The following is a 20,033-nucleotide window of genomic DNA, read 5'->3' as shown; positions in this document are numbered from 1 at the left end:
GTCTTAATGTAACTTTCGCTGTCTGGATAGGTTCGGTTGACAAAAAGATACTGGTGTTAAATTAATTGGATTGCAGCACAGGAACAAATGGGAGGTGCTGTTGAACCGGCAAGTTTGGAAGGGCGAACGGGGAAACGACGGAGAGATGGTGGGTGCGAGAGTGACAGCAATGGGGGGGCGCGGTCGATAGATTGCAAGAAATGGAAGAAAGAGTAAACGTGGTGCACATCTGAATAAGTGAGAGGCAGCAGGTGTGGGGACGAGTGAGTGAACGGTCTGAATTCAGTTGGTTGGGTGATGGTGTTTGCAGTGTTCGGTGCGGGGTTCGGGCCAATTATGGAGCAGAGGAAATTCTGCGATTCGGATCAGCCTGTCAATAGCAAGTGAAGGAAAAGGTGACCCAAAACCGGCATGCCTGCCTGGTTTACTGCTGGTGGTGAAGCGACGAAATTTATAAATGCCGCAATATCTGGCAGCGGTGGGATTCGAACCCACGCCCCCGAAGAGACTGGAGCCTTAATCCAGCGCCTTAGACCGCTCGGCCACGCTACCACGTCAGTGCGCTAAGGAATCTGAAACTAGTGACTGTGATTGAAATGTGGCCTGGTCTTGTAAATAGCAGGGGAAACGAAAGGAAATTAAATTCGTGGACGGCAAACTCACTTCTGATGCAACCCACTATATCAGAAGCAGCTACGTGTTCACAAGGCAACGCTAATAAATAAAAGTTTGCTGCAACACACCCGTTGTAAATTTCATTCAAAATTTATCCCTGTTGTGTGTTGCAAGCAGGAAGTTGGTGTAAGTAAAGTGTGATAAAATTAAGTGCGTTGGATTGGGGTAGCAATAGAGCATTTTATTGTTGGTGTATATAAGAATGCAACTAGCAGAAGAAGGCTTACGATCAATCGACCTCTGGGTTATGGGACCAGCACGCTTCCGCTGCTACACTCTGCTGTCGGTTAGCAAACAATCCCGGCTGGTGCTTAGGTTCCGATGCCCCACAGTGCTGTGTGTTAGCGAGACAAATTTCAGCATCCAGCCTGTGTTGAAAACTATAGCATGGCCCTGAAACCGCCCAGAGACCCGGACCCCGCAGCACCCGTGTTTGCAGGCTGACATGGCTGCACGATGTCACAAGGACACTCTGTATTACGACACCGACAATGGGACACACACAAAATGACACACAGGAATCCGGAAAGGGTGTTTCTGGCCACACAAATGGAGGGACAGAGAAAGACACTGAAGAAACCAAAGAGAGAGAGAGACAGACAGAGCGATTAACACGAGGCAGAGACAGAGACTGAGGGAAAACCGAGACTGCGAGAGAAACAGAGAGGGAGGTAGACAGCCCGGGAAACGGAGACTGAGATGAAGCGAGAGACTTGCATGAAGGTGCGTTCTGCTGTGCAAAGAAATTCCCTGTAGTGTAAAGATGTTCCCTGTTATATAAAATTGTTCCCTCCTGTGTAAAGATGATCGCTGCTGATTATAGATTTTCCCTGTTGTTTAGAGATTTTGTCTGTTTTGTAAAGATGTCCGCTATTGAGTAATGTGTTTCCTGTTGTGTAAAGGTTCTCCGTGTTGTGTAACGGGGTTCCGTTTTGTGTGAAGGTATTGCCTGTTGTGTAAAGGCCAAGAGCACCATCTGGTGCTGGCGACCCGGCGCTGCAGGAATGCGTTGAGAGAAAGGGTAAGGCCAAGGCTGCTCCAAGTTTGCAGCATTTGCAGCTTATGTTGGTGCGAATAAAGTGTTTTGAAAGTTGTGTTGCAGGTTCTTGTGTTTTTTGCAAGAAGAAAGTTGCTGTAAGTAAAGCATAAATTGTGATAACAAAACCTGACGCACTGAGCCTGAAATTTATCATAATTTAAGAGAAGAGAACAATAGGAAAAATTTGCCCTCCTAATCACAACTTCCCCAGACTAATGGTATGAAAAACACATCTGACTCTCATCCTGAAGTCAGAGTCCAGATCCCCTCCCCACCCTTTTCGTTTGCAGAATGGACCTTCTCTTAACCATGTCTTAATGTAACTTTCGCTGTCTGGATAGGTTCGATTGACAAAAAGATACTGGTGTTAAATTAATTGGATTGCAGCACAGGAACAAATGGGAGGTGCTGTTCAACCGGCAAGTTTGGAAGGGCGAACGGGGAAACGACGGAGAGATGGTGGGTGCGAGAGTGACAGCAATGGGGGGGGGGGGGCGGTCGATAGATTGCAAGAAATGGAAGAAAGAGTAAACGTGGTGTACATCTGAATAAGTGAGAGGCAGCAGGTGTGGGGACGAGTGAGTGAACGGGCTGAATTCAGTTGGTTGGGTGACGGTGTTTGTAGTGTTCGGTGCGGGGTTCGGGCCAATTATGGAGCAGAGGAAATTCTGCGATTCGGATCAGCCTGTCAATAGCAAGTGAAGGAAAAGGTGACCCAAAACCGGCATGCCTGCCTGGTTTACTGCTGGTGGTGAAGCGACGAAATTTATAAATGCCGCAATATCTGGCAGCGGTGGGATTCGAACCCACGCCCCCGAAGAGACTGGAGCCTTAATCCAGCGCCTTAGACCGCTCGGCCACGCTACCACGTCAGTGCGCTAAGGAATCTGAAACTAGTGACTGGTGATTGAAATGTGGCCTGGTCTTGTAAATAGCAGGGGAAACGAAAGGAAATTAAATTCGTGGACGGCAAACTCACTTCTGATGCAACCCACTATATCAGAAGCAGCTACGTGTTCACAAGGCAACGCTAATAAATAAAAGTTTGCTGCAACACACCCGTTGTAAATTTCATTCAAAATTTATCCCTGTTGTGTGTTGCAAGCAGGAAGTTGGTGTAAGTAAAGTGTGATAAAATTAAGTGCGTTGGATTGGGGTAGCAATAGAGCATTTTATTGTTGGTGTATATAAGAATGCAACTAGCAGAAGAAGGCTTACGATCAATCGACCTCTGGGTTATGGGACCAGCACGCTTCCGCTGCTACACTCTGCTGTCGGTTAGCAAACAATCCCGGCTGGTGCTTAGGTTCCGATGCCCCACAGTGCTGTGTGTTAGCGAGACAAATTTCAGCATCCAGCCTGTGTTGAAAACTATAGCATGGCCCTGAAACCGCCCAGAGACCCGGACCCCGCAGCACCCGTGTTTGCAGGCTGACATGGCTGCACGATGTCACAAGGACACTCTGTATTACGACACCGACAATGGGACACACACAAAATGACACACAGGAATCCGGAAAGGGTGTTTCTGGCCACACAAATGGAGGGACAGAGAAAGACACTGAAGAAACCAAAGAGAGAGAGAGACAGACAGAGCGATTAACACGAGGCAGAGACAGAGACTGAGGGAAAACCGAGACTGCGAGAGAAACAGAGAGGGAGGTAGACAGCCCGGGAAACGGAGACTGAGATGAAGCGAGAGACTTGCATGAAGGTGCGTTCTGCTGTGCAAAGAAATTCCCTGTAGTGTAAAGATGTTCCCTGTTATATAAAATTGTTCCCTCCTGTGTAAAGATGATCGCTGCTGATTATAGATTTTCCCTGTTGTTTAGAGATTTTGTCTGTTTTGTAAAGATGTCCGCTATTGAGTAATGTGTTTCCTGTTGTGTAAAGGTTCTCCGTGTTGTGTAACGGGGTTCCGTTTTGTGTGAAGGTATTGCCTGTTGTGTAAAGGCCAAGAGCACCATCTGGTGCTGGCGACCCGGCGCTGCAGGAATGCGTTGAGAGAAAGGGTAAGGCCAAGGCTGCTCCAAGTTTGCAGCATTTGCAGCTTATGTTGGTGCGAATAAAGTGTTTTGAAAGTTGTGTTGCAGGTTCTTGTGTTTTTTGCAAGAAGAAAGTTGCTGTAAGTAAAGCATAAATTGTGATAACAAAACCTGACGCACTGAGCCTGAAATTTATCATAATTTAAGAGAAGAGAACAATAGGAAAAATTTGCCCTCCTAATCACAACTTCCCCAGACTAATGGTATGAAAAACACATCTGACTCTCATCCTGAAGTCAGAGTCCAGATCCCCTCCCCACCCTTTTCGTTTGCAGAATGGATCTTCTCTTAACCATGTCTTAATGTAACTTTCGCTGTCTGGATAGGTTCGGTTGACAAAAAGATACTGGTGTTAAATTAATTGGATTGCAGCACAGGAACAAATGGGAGGTGCTGTTGAACCGGCAAGTTTGGAAGGGCGAACGGGGAAACGACGGAGAGATGGTGGGTGCGAGAGTGACAGCAATGGGGGGGCGCGGTCGATAGATTGCAAGAAATGGAAGAAAGAGTAAACGTGGTGCACATCTGAATAAGTGAGAGGCAGCAGGTGTGGGGACGAGTGAGTGAACGGTCTGAATTCAGTTGGTTGGGTGATGGTGTTTGCAGTGTTCGGTGCGGGGTTCGGGCCAATTATGGAGCAGAGGAAATTCTGCGATTCGGATCAGCCTGTCAATAGCAAGTGAAGGAAAAGGTGACCCAAAACCGGCATGCCTGCCTGGTTTACTGCTGGTGGTGAAGCGACGAAATTTATAAATGCCGCAATATCTGGCAGCGGTGGGATTCGAACCCACGCCCCCGAAGAGACTGGAGCCTTAATCCAGCGCCTTAGACCGCTCGGCCACGCTACCACGTCAGTGCGCTAAGGAATCTGAAACTAGTGACTGGTGATTGAAATGTGGCCTGGTCTTGTAAATAGCAGGGGAAACGAAAGGAAATTAAATTCGTGGACGGCAAACTCACTTCTGATGCAACCCACTATATCAGAAGCAGCTACGTGTTCACAAGGCAACACTAATAAATAAAAGTTTGCTGCAGCACACCCATTGTAAATTTCATTCAAAATTTATCCCTCTTGTGTGTTGCAAGCAGGAAGTTGGTGTAAGTAAAGTGTGATAAAATTAAGTGCGTTGGATTGGGGTAGCAATAGAGCATTTTATTGTTGGTGTATATAAGAATGCAACTAGCAGAAGAAGGCTTACGATCAATCGACCTCTGGGTTATGGGACCAGCACGCTTCCGCTGCTACACTCTGCTGTCGGTTAGCAAACAATCCCGGCTGGTGCTTAGGTTCCGATGCCCCACAGTGCTGTGTGTTAGCGAGACAAATTTCAGCATCCAGCCTGTGTTGAAAACTATAGCATGGCCCTGAAACCGCCCAGAGACCCGGACCCCGCAGCACCCGTGTTTGCAGGCTGACATGGCTGCACGATGTCACAAGGACACTCTGTATTACGACACCGACAATGGGACACACACAAAATGACACACAGGAATCCGGAAAGGGTGTTTCTGGCCACACAAATGGAGGGACAGAGAAAGACACTGAAGAAACCAAAGAGAGAGAGAGACAGACAGAGCGATTAACACGAGGCAGAGACAGAGACTGAGGGAAAACCGAGACTGCGAGAGAAACAGAGAGGGAGGTAGACAGCCAGGGAAACGGAGACTGAGATGAAGAGAGAGACTTGCATGAAGGTGCGTTCTGCTGTGCAAAGAAATTCCCTGTAGTGTAAAGATGTTCCCTGTTATATAAAATTGTTCCCTCCTGTGTAAAGATGATCGCTGCTGATTATAGATTTTCCCTGTTGTTTAGAGATTTTGTCTGCTTTGTAAAGATGTCCGCTATTGAGTAATGTGTTTGCTGTTGTGTAAAGGTTCTCCGTGTTGTGTAACGGGCTTCCGTTTTGTGTGAAGGTATTGCCTGTTGTGTAAAGGCCAAGAGCACCATCTGGTGCTGGCGACACGGCGCTGCAGGAATGCGTTGAGAGAAAGGGTAAGGCCAAGGCTGCTCCAAGTTTGCAGCATTTGCAGCTTATGTTGGTGCGAATAAAGTGTTTTGAAAGTTGTGTTGCAGGTTCTTGTGTTTTTTGCAAGAAGGAAGTTGCTGTAAGTAAAGCATAAATTGTGATAACAAAACCTGACGCACTGAGCCTGAAATTTATCATAATTTAAGAGAAGAGAACAATAGGAAAAATTTGCCCTCCTAATCACAACTTCCCCAGACTAATGGTATGAAAAACACATCTGACTCTCATCCTGAAGTCAGAGTCCAGATCCCCTCCCCACCCTTTTCTTTTGCAGAATGGATCTTCTCTTAACCATGTCTTAATGTAACTTTCGCTGTCTGGATAGGTTCGATTGACAAAAAGATACTGGTGTTAAATTAATTGGATTGCAGCACAGGAAGGTGCTGTTCAACCGGCAAGATTGGAAGGGCGAACGGGGAAAGGACGGAGAGATGGTGGGTGCGAGAGTGACAGCAATGGGGGGCGCGGTCGATAGATTGCAAGAAATGGAAGAAAGAGTAAACGTGGTGTACATCTGAATAAGTGAGAGGCAGCAGGTGTGGGGACGAGTGAGTGAACGGTCTGAATTCAGTTGGTTGGGTGACGGTGTTTGTAGTGTTCGGTGCGGGGTTCGGGCCAATTATGGAGCAGAGGAAATTCTGCGATTCGGATCAGCCTGTCAATAGCAACTGAAGGAAAAGGTGACCCAAAACCGGCATGCCTGCCTGGTTTACTGCTGGTGGTGAAGCGACGAAATTTATAAATGTCGCAATATCTGGCAGCGGTGGGATTCGAGCCCACGCCCCCGAAGAGACTGGAGCCTTAATCCAGCGCCTTAGACCGCTCGGCCACGCTACCACGTCAGTGCGCTAAGGAATCTGAAACTAGTGACTGGTGATTGAAATGTGGCCTGGTCTTGTAAATAGCAGGGGAAACGAAAGGAAATTAAATTCGTGGACGGCAAACTCACTTCTGATGCAACCCACTATATCAGAAGCAGCTACGTGTTCACAAGGCAACGCTAATAAATAAAAGTTTGCTGCAACACACCCGTTGTAAATTTCATTCAAAATTTATCCCTGTTGTGTGTTGCAAGCAGGAAGTTGGTGTAAGTAAAGTGTGATAAAATTAAGTGCGTTGGATTGGGGTAGCAATAGAGCATTTTATTGTTGGTGTATATAAGAATGCAACTAGCAGAAGAAGGCTTACGATCAATCGACCTCTGGGTTATGGGACCAGCACGCTTCCGCTGCTACACTCTGCTGTCGGTTAGCAAACAATCCCGGCTGGTGCTTAGGTTCCGATGCCCCACAGTGCTGTGTGTTAGCGAGACAAATTTCAGCATCCAGCCTGTGTTGAAAACTATAGCATGGCCCTGAAACCGCCCAGAGACCCGGACCCCGCAGCACCCGTGTTTGCAGGCTGACATGGCTGCACGATGTCACAAGGACACTCTGTATTACGACACCGACAATGGGACACACACAAAATGACACACAGGAATCCGGAAAGGGTGTTTCTGGCCACACAAATGGAGGGACAGAGAAAGACACTGAAGAAACCAAAGAGAGAGAGAGACAGACAGAGCGATTAACACGAGGCAGAGACAGAGACTGAGGGAAAACCGAGACTGCGAGAGAAACAGAGAGGGAGGTAGACAGCCCGGGAAACGGAGACTGAGATGAAGCGAGAGACTTGCATGAAGGTGCGTTCTGCTGTGCAAAGAAATTCCCTGTAGTGTAAAGATGTTCCCTGTTATATAAAATTGTTCCCTCCTGTGTAAAGATGATCGCTGCTGATTATAGATTTTCCCTGTTGTTTAGAGATTTTGTCTGTTTTGTAAAGATGTCCGCTATTGAGTAATGTGTTTCCTGTTGTGTAAAGGTTCTCCGTGTTGTGTAACGGGGTTCCGTTTTGTGTGAAGGTATTGCCTGTTGTGTAAAGGCCAAGAGCACCATCTGGTGCTGGCGACCCGGCGCTGCAGGAATGCGTTGAGAGAAAGGGTAAGGCCAAGGCTGCTCCAAGTTTGCAGCATTTGCAGCTTATGTTGGTGCGAATAAAGTGTTTTGAAAGTTGTGTTGCAGGTTCTTGTGTTTTTTGCAAGAAGAAAGTTGCTGTAAGTAAAGCATAAATTGTGATAACAAAACCTGACGCACTGAGCCTGAAATTTATCATAATTTAAGAGAAGAGAACAATAGGAAAAATTTGCCCTCCTAATCACAACTTCCCCAGACTAATGGTATGAAAAACACATCTGACTCTCATCCTGAAGTCAGAGTCCAGATCCCCTCCCCACCCTTTTCGTTTGCAGAATGGACCTTCTCTTAACCATGTCTTAATGTAACTTTCGCTGTCTGGATAGGTTCGATTGACAAAAAGATACTGGTGTTAAATTAATTGGATTGCAGCACAGGAACAAATGGGAGGTGCTGTTCAACCGGCAAGTTTGGAAGGGCGAACGGGGAAACGACGGAGAGATGGTGGGTGCGAGAGTGACAGCAATGGGGGGGGGGGGCGGTCGATAGATTGCAAGAAATGGAAGAAAGAGTAAACGTGGTGTACATCTGAATAAGTGAGAGGCAGCAGGTGTGGGGACGAGTGAGTGAACGGGCTGAATTCAGTTGGTTGGGTGACGGTGTTTGTAGTGTTCGGTGCGGGGTTCGGGCCAATTATGGAGCAGAGGAAATTCTGCGATTCGGATCAGCCTGTCAATAGCAAGTGAAGGAAAAGGTGACCCAAAACCGGCATGCCTGCCTGGTTTACTGCTGGTGGTGAAGCGACGAAATTTATAAATGCCGCAATATCTGGCAGCGGTGGGATTCGAACCCACGCCCCCGAAGAGACTGGAGCCTTAATCCAGCGCCTTAGACCGCTCGGCCACGCTACCACGTCAGTGCGCTAAGGAATCTGAAACTAGTGACTGGTGATTGAAATGTGGCCTGGTCTTGTAAATAGCAGGGGAAACGAAAGGAAATTAAATTCGTGGACGGCAAACTCACTTCTGATGCAACCCACTATATCAGAAGCAGCTACGTGTTCACAAGGCAACGCTAATAAATAAAAGTTTGCTGCAACACACCCGTTGTAAATTTCATTCAAAATTTATCCCTGTTGTGTGTTGCAAGCAGGAAGTTGGTGTAAGTAAAGTGTGATAAAATTAAGTGCGTTGGATTGGGGTAGCAATAGAGCATTTTATTGTTGGTGTATATAAGAATGCAACTAGCAGAAGAAGGCTTACGATCAATCGACCTCTGGGTTATGGGACCAGCACGCTTCCGCTGCTACACTCTGCTGTCGGTTAGCAAACAATCCCGGCTGGTGCTTAGGTTCCGATGCCCCACAGTGCTGTGTGTTAGCGAGACAAATTTCAGCATCCAGCCTGTGTTGAAAACTATAGCATGGCCCTGAAACCGCCCAGAGACCCGGACCCCGCAGCACCCGTGTTTGCAGGCTGACATGGCTGCACGATGTCACAAGGACACTCTGTATTACCACACCGACAATGGGACACACACAAAATGACACACAGGAATCCGGAAAGGGTGTTTCTGGCCACACAAATGGAGGGACAGAGAAAGACACTGAAGAAACCAAAGAGAGAGAGAGACAGACAGAGCGATTAACACGAGGCAGAGACAGAGACTGAGGGAAAACCGAGACTGCGAGAGAAACAGAGAGGGAGGTAGACAGCCCGGGAAACGGAGACTGAGATGAAGCGAGAGACTTGCATGAAGGTGCGTTCTGCTGTGCAAAGAAATTCCCTGTAGTGTAAAGATGTTCCCTGTTATATAAAATTGTTCCCTCCTGTGTAAAGATGATCGCTGCTGATTATAGATTTTCCCTGTTGTTTAGAGATTTTGTCTGTTTTGTAAAGATGTCCGCTATTGAGTAATGTGTTTCCTGTTGTGTAAAGGTTCTCCGTGTTGTGTAACGGGGTTCCGTTTTGTGTGAAGGTATTGCCTGTTGTGTAAAGGCCAAGAGCACCATCTGGTGCTGGCGACCCGGCGCTGCAGGAATGCGTTGAGAGAAAGGGTAAGGCCAAGGCTGCTCCAAGTTTGCAGCATTTGCAGCTTATGTTGGTGCGAATAAAGTGTTTTGAAAGTTGTGTTGCAGGTTCTTGTGTTTTTTGCAAGAAGAAAGTTGCTGTAAGTAAAGCATAAATTGTGATAACAAAACCTGACGCACTGAGCCTGAAATTTATCATAATTTAAGAGAAGAGAACAATAGGAAAAATTTGCCCTCCTAATCACAACTTCCCCAGACTAATGGTATGAAAAACACATCTGACTCTCATCCTGAAGTCAGAGTCCAGATCCCCTCCCCACCCTTTTCGTTTGCAGAATGGACCTTCTCTTAACCATGTCTTAATGTAACTTTCGCTGTCTGGATAGGTTCGATTGACAAAAAGATACTGGTGTTAAATTAATTGGATTGCAGCACAGGAACAAATGGGAGGTGCTGTTCAACCGGCAAGTTTGGAAGGGCGAACGGGGAAACGACGGAGAGATGGTGGGTGCGAGAGTGACAGCAATGGGGGGGGGGGGGCGGTCGATAGATTGCAAGAAATGGAAGAAAGAGTAAACGTGGTGTACATCTGAATAAGTGAGAGGCAGCAGGTGTGGGGACGAGTGAGTGAACGGGCTGAATTCAGTTGGTTGGGTGACGGTGTTTGTAGTGTTCGGTGCGGGGTTCGGGCCAATTATGGAGCAGAGGAAATTCTGCGATTCGGATCAGCCTGTCAATAGCAAGTGAAGGAAAAGGTGACCCAAAACCGGCATGCCTGCCTGGTTTACTGCTGGTGGTGAAGCGACGAAATTTATAAATGTCGCAATATCTGGCAGCGGTGGGATTCGAACCCACGCCCCCGAAGAGACTGGAGCCTTAATCCAGCGCCTTAGACCGCTCGGCCACGCTACCACGTCAGTGCGCTAAGGAATCTGAAACTAGTGACTGGTGATTGAAATGTGGCCTGGTCTTGTAAATAGCAGGGGAAACGAAAGGAAATTAAATTCGTGGACGGCAAACTCACTTCTGATGCAACCCACTATATCAGAAGCAGCTACGTGTTCACAAGGCAACGCTAATAAATAAAAGTTTGCTGCAACACACCCGTTGTAAATTTCATTCAAAATTTATCCCTGTTGTGTGTTGCAAGCAGGAAGTTGGTGTAAGTAAAGTGTGATAAAATTAAGTGCGTTGGATTGGGGTAGCAATAGAGCATTTTATTGTTGGTGTATATAAGAATGCAACTAGCAGAAGAAGGCTTACGATCAATCGACCTCTGGGTTATGGGACCAGCACGCTTCCGCTGCTACACTCTGCTGTCGGTTAGCAAACAATCCCGGCTGGTGCTTAGGTTCCGATGCCCCACAGTGCTGTGTGTTAGCGAGACAAATTTCAGCATCCAGCCTGTGTTGAAAACTATAGCATGGCCCTGAAACCGCCCAGAGACCCGGACCCCGCAGCACCCGTGTTTGCAGGCTGACATGGCTGCACGATGTCACAAGGACACTCTGTATTACCACACCGACAATGGGACACACACAAAATGACACACAGGAATCCGGAAAGGGTGTTTCTGGCCACACAAATGGAGGGACAGAGAAAGACACTGAAGAAACCAAAGAGAGAGAGAGACAGACAGAGCGATTAACACGAGGCAGAGACAGAGACTGAGGGAAAACCGAGACTGCGAGAGAAACAGAGAGGGAGGTAGACAGCCCGGGAAACGGAGACTGAGATGAAGCGAGAGACTTGCATGAAGGTGCGTTCTGCTGTGCAAAGAAATTCCCTGTAGTGTAAAGATGTTCCCTGTTATATAAAATTGTTCCCTCCTGTGTAAAGATGATCGCTGCTGATTATAGATTTTCCCTGTTGTTTAGAGATTTTGTCTGTTTTGTAAAGATGTCCGCTATTGAGTAATGTGTTTCCTGTTGTGTAAAGGTTCTCCGTGTTGTGTAACGGGGTTCCGTTTTGTGTGAAGGTATTGCCTGTTGTGTAAAGGCCAAGAGCACCATCTGGTGCTGGCGACCCGGCGCTGCAGGAATGCGTTGAGAGAAAGGGTAAGGCCAAGGCTGCTCCAAGTTTGCAGCATTTGCAGCTTATGTTGGTGCGAATAAAGTGTTTTGAAAGTTGTGTTGCAGGTTCTTGTGTTTTTTGCAAGAAGAAAGTTGCTGTAAGTAAAGCATAAATTGTGATAACAAAACCTGACGCACTGAGCCTGAAATTTATCATAATTTAAGAGAAGAGAACAATAGGAAAAATTTGCCCTCCTAATCACAACTTCCCCAGACTAATGGTATGAAAAACACATCTGACTCTCATCCTGAAGTCAGAGTCCAGATCCCCTCCCCACCCTTTTCGTTTGCAGAATGGATCTTCTCTTAACCATGTCTTAATGTAACTTTCGCTGTCTGGATAGGTTCGGTTGACAAAAAGATACTGGTGTTAAATTAATTGGATTGCAGCACAGGAACAAATGGGAGGTGCTGTTGAACCGGCAAGTTTGGAAGGGCGAACGGGGAAACGACGGAGAGATGGTGGGTGCGAGAGTGACAGCAATGGGGGGGCGCGGTCGATAGATTGCAAGAAATGGAAGAAAGAGTAAACGTGGTGCACATCTGAATAAGTGAGAGGCAGCAGGTGTGGGGACGAGTGAGTGAACGGTCTGAATTCAGTTGGTTGGGTGATGGTGTTTGCAGTGTTCGGTGCGGGGTTCGGGCCAATTATGGAGCAGAGGAAATTCTGCGATTCGGATCAGCCTGTCAATAGCAAGTGAAGGAAAAGGTGACCCAAAACCGGCATGCCTGCCTGGTTTACTGCTGGTGGTGAAGCGACGAAATTTATAAATGCCGCAATATCTGGCAGCGGTGGGATTCGAACCCACGCCCCCGAAGAGACTGGAGCCTTAATCCAGCGCCTTAGACCGCTCGGCCACGCTACCACGTCAGTGCGCTAAGGAATCTGAAACTAGTGACTGTGATTGAAATGTGGCCTGGTCTTGTAAATAGCAGGGGAAACGAAAGGAAATTAAATTCGTGGACGGCAAACTCACTTCTGATGCAACCCACTATATCAGAAGCAGCTACGTGTTCACAAGGCAACGCTAATAAATAAAAGTTTGCTGCAACACACCCGTTGTAAATTTCATTCAAAATTTATCCCTGTTGTGTGTTGCAAGCAGGAAGTTGGTGTAAGTAAAGTGTGATAAAATTAAGTGCGTTGGATTGGGGTAGCAATAGAGCATTTTATTGTTGGTGTATATAAGAATGCAACTAGCAGAAGAAGGCTTACGATCAATCGACCTCTGGGTTATGGGACCAGCACGCTTCCGCTGCTACACTCTGCTGTCGGTTAGCAAACAATCCCGGCTGGTGCTTAGGTTCCGATGCCCCACAGTGCTGTGTGTTAGCGAGACAAATTTCAGCATCCAGCCTGTGTTGAAAACTATAGCATGGCCCTGAAACCGCCCAGAGACCCGGACCCCGCAGCACCCGTGTTTGCAGGCTGACATGGCTGCACGATGTCACAAGGACACTCTGTATTACGACACCGACAATGGGACACACACAAAATGACACACAGGAATCCGGAAAGGGTGTTTCTGGCCACACAAATGGAGGGACAGAGAAAGACACTGAAGAAACCAAAGAGAGAGAGAGACAGACAGAGCGATTAACACGAGGCAGAGACAGAGACTGAGGGAAAACCGAGACTGCGAGAGAAACAGAGAGGGAGGTAGACAGCCCGGGAAACGGAGACTGAGATGAAGCGAGAGACTTGCATGAAGGTGCGTTCTGCTGTGCAAAGAAATTCCCTGTAGTTCCCTGTTTCTAAAATTGTTCCCTCCTGTGTAAAGATGATCGCTGCTGATTATAGATTTTCCCTGTTGTTTAGAGATTTTGTCTGCTTTGTAAAGATGTCCGCTATTGAGTAATGTGTTTGCTGTTGTGTAAAGGTTCTCCGTGTTGTGTATCGGGGTTCCGTTTTGTGTGAAGGTATTGCCTGTTGTGTAAAGGCCAAGAGCACCATCTGGTGCTGACGACACGGCGCTGCAGGAATGCGTTGAGAGAAAGGGTAAGGCCAAGGCTGCTCCAAGTTTGCAGCATTTGCAGCTTATGTTGGTGCGAATAAAGTGTTTTGAAAGTTGTGTTGCAGGTTCTTGTGTTTTTTGCAAGAAGGAAGTTGCTGTAAGTAAAGCATAAATTGTGATAACAAAACCTGACGCACTGAGCCTGAAATTTATCATAATTTAAGAGAAGAGAACAATAGGAAAAATTTGCCCTCCTAATCACAACTTCCCCAGACTAATGGTATGAAAAACACATCTGACTCTCATCCTGAAGTCAGAGTCCAGATCCCCTCCCCACCCTTTTCTTTTGCAGAATGGATCTTCTCTTAACCATGTCTTAATGTAACTTTCGCTGTCTGGATAGGTTCGGTTGACAAAAAGATACTGGTGTTAAATTAATTGGATTGCAGCACAGGAACAAATGGGAGGTGCTGTTGAACCGGCAAGATTGGAAGGGCGAACGGGGAAACGACGGAGAGATGACAGCAATGGGGGGCGCGGTCGATAGATTGCAAGAAATGGAAGAAAGAGTAAACGTGGTGTACATCTGAATAAGTGAGAGGCAGCAGGTGTGGGGACGAGTGAGTGAACGGTCTGAATCCAGTTGGTTGGGTGACGGTGTTTGCAGTGTTCGGTGCGGGGTTCGGGCCAATTATGGAGCAGAGGAAATTCTGCGATTCGGATCTCGCCTGTCAATAGCAACTGAAGGAAAAGGTGACCCAAAACCGGCATGCCTGCCTGGTTTACTGCTGGTGGTGAAGCGACGAAATTTATAAATGTCGCAATATCTGGCAGCGGTGGGATTCGAACCCACGCCCCCGAAGAGACTGGAGCCTTAATCCAGCGCCTTAGACCGCTCGGCCACGCTACCACGTCAGTGCGCTAAGCAATCTGAAACTAGTGACTGGTGATTGAAATGTGGCCTGGTCTTGTAAATAGCAGGGGAAACAAACGGAAATTAAATTCGTGGACGGCAAACTCACTTCTGATGCAACCCACTATATCAGAAGCAGCTACGTGTTCACAAGGCAACACTAATAAATAAAAGTTTGCTGCAACACACCCATTGTAAATTTCATTCAAAATTTATCCCTGTTGTGTGTTGCAAGCAGGAAGTTGGTGTAAGTAAAGTGTGATAAAATTAAGTGCGTTGGATTGGGGTAGCAATAGAGCATTTTATTGTTGGTGTATATAAGAATGCAACTAGCAGAAGAAGGCTTCACGATCAATCGACCTCTGGGTTATGGGACAAGCACGCTTCCGCTGCTACACTCTGCTGTCGGTTAGCAAACAATCCCGGCTGGTGCTTAGGTTCCGATGCCCCACAGTGCTGTGTGTTAGCGAGACAAATTTCAGCATCCAGCCTGTGTTGAAAACTATAGCATGGCCCTGAAACCGCCCAGAGACCCGGACCCCGCAGCACCCGTGTTTGCAGGCTGACATGGCTGCACGATGTCACAAGGACACTCTGTATTACGACACCGACAATGGGACACACACAAAATGACACACAGGAATCCGGAAAGGGTGTTTCTGGCCACACAAATGGAGGGACAGAGAAAGACACTGAAGAAACCAAAGAGAGAGAGAGACAGACAGAGCGATTAACACGAGGCAGAGACAGAGACTGAGGGAAAACCGAGACTGCGAGGGAAACAGAGAGGGAGGTAGACAGCCAGGGAAACGGAGACTGAGATGAAGAGAGAGACTTGCATGAAGGTGCGTTCTGCTGTGCAAAGAAATTCCCTGTAGTTCCCTGTTTCTAAAATTGTTCCCTCCTGTGTAAAGATGATCGCTGCTGATTATAGATTTTCCCTGTTGTTTAGAGATTTTGTCTGCTTTGTAAAGATGTCCGCTATTGAGTAATGTGTTTGCTGTTGTGTAAAGGTTCTCCGTGTTGTGTAACGGGGTTCCGTTTTGTGTGAAGGTATTGCCTGTTGTGTAAAGGCCAAGAGCACCATCTGGTGCTGACGACACGGCGCTGCAGGAATGCGTTGAGAGAAAGGGTAAGGCCAAGGCTGCTCCAAGTTTGCAGCATTTGCAGCTTATGTTGGTGCGAATAAAGTGTTTTGAAAGTTGTGTTGCAGGTTCTTGTGTTTTTTGCAAGAAGGAAGTTGCTGTAAGTAAAGCATAAATTGTGATAACAAAACCTGACGCACTGAGCCTGAAATTTATCATAATTTAAGAGAAGAGAACAATAGGAAAAATTTGCCCTCCTAATCACAACTTCCCCAGACTAATGGTATGAAAAACACATCTGACTCTCATCCTGAAGTCAGAGTCCAGATCCCCTCCCCACCCTTTTCTTTTGCAGAATGGATCTTCTCTTAACCATGTCTTAATGTAACTTTCGCTGTCTGGATAGGTTCGGTTGACAAAAAGATACTGGTGTTAAATTAATTGGATTGCAGCACAGGAACAAATGGGAGGTGCTGTTGAACCGGCAAGATTGGAAGGGCGAACGGGGAAACGACGGAGAGATGACAGCAATGGGGGGCGCGGTCGATAGATTGCAAGAAATGGAAGAAAGAGTAAACGTGGTGCACATCTGAATAAGTGAGAGGCAGCAGGTGTGGGGACGAGTGAGTGAACGGTCTGAATTCAGTTGGTTTGGTGAAGGTGTTTGTAGTGTTCGGTGCGGGGTTCAGGCCAATTTATGGAGCAGAGGAAATTCTGCGATTCGGATCAGCCTGTCAATAGCAACTGAAGGAAAAGGTGACCCAAAACCGGCATGCCTGCCTGGTTTACTGCTGGTGGTGAAGCGACGAAATTTATAAATGTCGCAATATCTGGCAGCGGTGGGATTCGAACCCACGCCCCCGAAGAGACTGGAGCCTTAATCCAGCGCCTTAGACCGCTCGGCCACGCTACCACGTCAGTGCGCTAAGGAATCTGAAACTAGTGACTGGTGATTGAAATGTGGCCTGGTCTTGTAAATAGCAGGGGAAACAAACGGAAATTAAATTCGTGGACGGCAAACTCACTTCTGATGCAACCCACTATATCAGAAGCAGCTACGTGTTCACAAGGCAACGCTAATAAATAAAAGTTTGCTGCAACACACCCATTGTAAATTTCATTCAAAATTTATCCCTGTTGTGTGTTGGAAGCAGGAAGTTGGTGTAAGTAAAGTGTGATAAAATTAAGTGCGTTTGATTGGGGTAGCAATAGAGCATTTTATTGTTGGTGTATATAAGAATGCAACTAGCAGAAGAAGGCTTACGATCAATCGACCTCTGGGTTATGGGACCAGCACGCTTCCGCTGCTACACTCTGCTGTCGGTTAGCAAACAATCCCGGCTGGTGCTTAGGTTCCGATGCCCCACAGTGCTGTGTGTTAGCGAGACAAATTTCAGCATCCAGCCTGTGTTGAAAACTATAGCATGGCCCTGAAACCGCCCAGAGACCCGGACCCCGCAGCACCCGTGTTTGCAGGCTGACATGGCTGCACGATGTCACAAGGACACTCTGTATTACCACACCGACAATGGGACACACACAAAATGACACACAGGAACCCGGAAAGGGTGTTTCTGGCCACACAAATGGAGGGACAGAGAAAGACACTGAAGAAACCAAAGAGAGAGAGAGACAGACAGAGCGATTAACACGAGGCAGAGACAGAGACTGAGGGAAAACCGAGACTGCGAGAGAAACAGAGAGGGAGGTAGACAGCCAGGGAAACGGAGACTGAGATGAAGAGAGAGACTTGCATGAAGGTGCGTTCTGCTGTGCAAAGAAATTCCCTGTAGTGTAAAGATGTTCCCTGTTATAGAAAATTGTTCCCTCCTGTGTAAAGATGATCGCTGCTGATTACAGATTTTCCCTGTTGTTTAGAGATTTTGTCTGCTTTGTAAAGATGTCCGCTATTGAGTAATGTGTTTGCTGTTGTGTAAAGGTTCTCCGTGTTGTGTAACGGGCTTCCGTTTTGTGTGAAGGTATTGCCTGTTGTGTAAAGGCCAAGAGCAGCATCTGGTGCTGGCGACCCGGCGCTGCAGGAATGCGTTGAGAGAAAGGGGAAGGCCAAGGCTGCTCCAAGTTTGCAGCATTTGCAGCTTATGTTGGTGCGAATAAAGTGTTTTGAAAGTTGTGTTGCAGGTTCTTGTGTTTTTTGCAAGAAGGAAGTTGCTGTAAGTAAAGCATAAATTGTGATAACAAAACCTGACGCACTGAGCCTGAAATTTATCATAATTTAAGAGAAGAGAACAATAGGAAAAATTTGCCCTCCTAATCACAACTTCCCCAGACTAATGGTATGAAAAACACATCTGACTCTCATCCTGAAGTCAGAGTCCAGATCCCCTCCCCACCCTTTTCTTTTGCAGAATGGATCTTCTCTTAACCATGTCTTAATGTAACTTTCGCTGTCTGGATAGGTTCGGTTGACAAAAAGATACTGGTGTTAAATTAATTGGATTGCAGCACAGGAACAAATGGGAGGTGCTGTTGAACCGGCAAGATTGGAAGGGCGAACGGGGAAACGACGGAGAGATGACAGCAATGGGGGGCGCGGTCGATAGATTGCAAGAAATGGAAGAAAGAGTAAACGTGGTGCACATCTGAATAAGTGAGAGGCAGCAGGTGTGGGGACGAGTGAGTGAACGGTCTGAATTCAGTTGGTTTGGTGAAGGTGTTTGTAGTGTTCGGTGCGGGGTTCAGGCCAATTTATGGAGCAGAGGAAATTCTGCGATTCGGATCAGCCTGTCAATAGCAACTGAAGGAAAAGGTGACCCAAAACCGGCATGCCTGCCTGGTTTACTGCTGGTGGTGAAGCGACGAAATTTATAAATGTCGCAATATCTGGCAGCGGTGGGATTCGAACCCACGCCCCCGAAGAGACTGGAGCCTTAATCCAGCGCCTTAGACCGCTCGGCCACGCTACCACGTCAGTGCGCTAAGGAATCTGAAACTAGTGACTGGTGATTGAAATGTGGCCTGGTCTTGTAAATAGCAGGGGAAACAAACGGAAATTAAATTCGTGGACGGCAAACTCACTTCTGATGCAACCCACTATATCAGAAGCAGCTACGTGTTCACAAGGCAACGCTAATAAATAAAAGTTTGCTGCAACACACCCATTGTAAATTTCATTCAAAATTTATCCCTGTTGTGTGTTGGAAGCAGGAAGTTGGTGTAAGTAAAGTGTGATAAAATTAAGTGCGTTTGATTGGGGTAGCAATAGAGCATTTTATTGTTGGTGTATATAAGAATGCAACTAGCAGAAGAAGGCTTACGATCAATCGACCTCTGGGTTATGGGACCAGCACGCTTCCGCTGCTACACTCTGCTGTCGGTTAGCAAACAATCCCGGCTGGTGCTTAGGTTCCGATGCCCCACAGTGCTGTGTGTTAGCGAGACAAATTTCAGCATCCAGCCTGTGTTGAAAACTATAGCATGGCCCTGAAACCGCCCAGAGACCCGGACCCCGCAGCACCCGTGTTTGCAGGCTGACATGGCTGCACGATGTCACAAGGACACTCTGTATTACCACACCGACAATGGGACACACACAAAATGACACACAGGAACCCGGAAAGGGTGTTTCTGGCCACACAAATGGAGGGACAGAGAAAGACACTGAAGAAACCAAAGAGAGAGAGAGACAGACAGACAGAGCGATTAACACGAGGCAGAGACAGAGACTGAGGGAAAACCGAGACTGCGAGAGAAACAGAGAGGGAGGTAGACAGCCAGGGAAACGGAGACTGAGATGAAGCGAGAGACTTGCATGAAGGTGCGTTCTGCTGTGCAAAGAAATTCCCTGTAGTGTAAAGATGTTCCCTGTTATATAAAATTGTTCCCTCCTGTGTAAAGATGATCGCTGCTGATTATAGATTTTCCCTGTTGTTTAGAGATTTTGTCTGTTTTGTAAAGATGTCCGCTATTGAGTAATGTGTTTCCTGTTGTGTAAAGCTTCTCCGTGTTGTGTAACGGGGTTCCGTTTTGTGTGAAGGTATTGCCTGTTGTGTAAAGGCCAAGAGCACCATCTGGTGCTGACGACACGGCGCTGCAGGAATGCGTTGAGAGAAAGGGTAAGGCCAAGGCTGCTCCAAGTTTGCAGCATTTGCAGCTTATGTTGGTGCGAATAAAGTGTTTTGAAAGTTGTGTTGCAGGTTCTTGTGTTTTTTGCAAGAAGGAAGTTGCTGTAAGTAAAGCATAAATTGTGATAACAAAACCTGACGCACTGAGCCTGAAAT

General features: G+C 47.0%; 9 non-coding genes across 9 annotated transcripts; all 9 read right to left on the bottom strand.

The window, feature by feature from the left end:
• Positions 1–470: 470 nt before the first annotated feature.
• trnal-aag (transfer RNA leucine (anticodon AAG)) lies at positions 471–552 on the bottom strand. Its single transcript has one exon. It is a non-coding gene; the product is annotated as a tRNA-Leu (tRNA).
• Positions 553–2,499: 1,947 nt separating this feature from the next.
• trnal-aag (transfer RNA leucine (anticodon AAG)) lies at positions 2,500–2,581 on the bottom strand. The gene has a single exon. It is a non-coding gene; the product is annotated as a tRNA-Leu (tRNA).
• A 1,944-nt stretch (positions 2,582–4,525) lies between these two features.
• Positions 4,526–4,607, bottom strand: trnal-aag (transfer RNA leucine (anticodon AAG)). The gene has a single exon. It is a non-coding gene; the product is annotated as a tRNA-Leu (tRNA).
• Positions 4,608–8,570: 3,963 nt separating this feature from the next.
• Positions 8,571–8,652, bottom strand: trnal-aag (transfer RNA leucine (anticodon AAG)). The gene has a single exon. It is a non-coding gene; the product is annotated as a tRNA-Leu (tRNA).
• Positions 8,653–10,600: 1,948 nt separating this feature from the next.
• On the bottom strand, positions 10,601–10,682 carry trnal-aag (transfer RNA leucine (anticodon AAG)). The gene has a single exon. It is a non-coding gene; the product is annotated as a tRNA-Leu (tRNA).
• Positions 10,683–12,626: 1,944 nt separating this feature from the next.
• trnal-aag (transfer RNA leucine (anticodon AAG)) lies at positions 12,627–12,708 on the bottom strand. Its single transcript has one exon. It is a non-coding gene; the product is annotated as a tRNA-Leu (tRNA).
• Positions 12,709–14,625: 1,917 nt separating this feature from the next.
• Positions 14,626–14,707, bottom strand: trnal-aag (transfer RNA leucine (anticodon AAG)). The gene has a single exon. It is a non-coding gene; the product is annotated as a tRNA-Leu (tRNA).
• Positions 14,708–16,626: 1,919 nt separating this feature from the next.
• Positions 16,627–16,708, bottom strand: trnal-aag (transfer RNA leucine (anticodon AAG)). The gene has a single exon. It is a non-coding gene; the product is annotated as a tRNA-Leu (tRNA).
• A 1,929-nt stretch (positions 16,709–18,637) lies between these two features.
• trnal-aag (transfer RNA leucine (anticodon AAG)) lies at positions 18,638–18,719 on the bottom strand. The gene has a single exon. It is a non-coding gene; the product is annotated as a tRNA-Leu (tRNA).
• Positions 18,720–20,033: the final 1,314 nt, after the last annotated feature.

This window comes from Somniosus microcephalus, unplaced genomic scaffold (assembly GCF_052327205.1).
Source record: "Somniosus microcephalus isolate GS21.2 unplaced genomic scaffold, FLI_Smic_1.0 unresolved_chr9, whole genome shotgun sequence".
Lineage (NCBI taxonomy): Eukaryota > Metazoa > Chordata > Chondrichthyes > Squaliformes > Somniosidae > Somniosus > Somniosus microcephalus.
The sequence above is the reverse complement of the archived record's forward strand: the minus strand, read 5'-3'. Positions and strand labels throughout refer to the sequence as shown.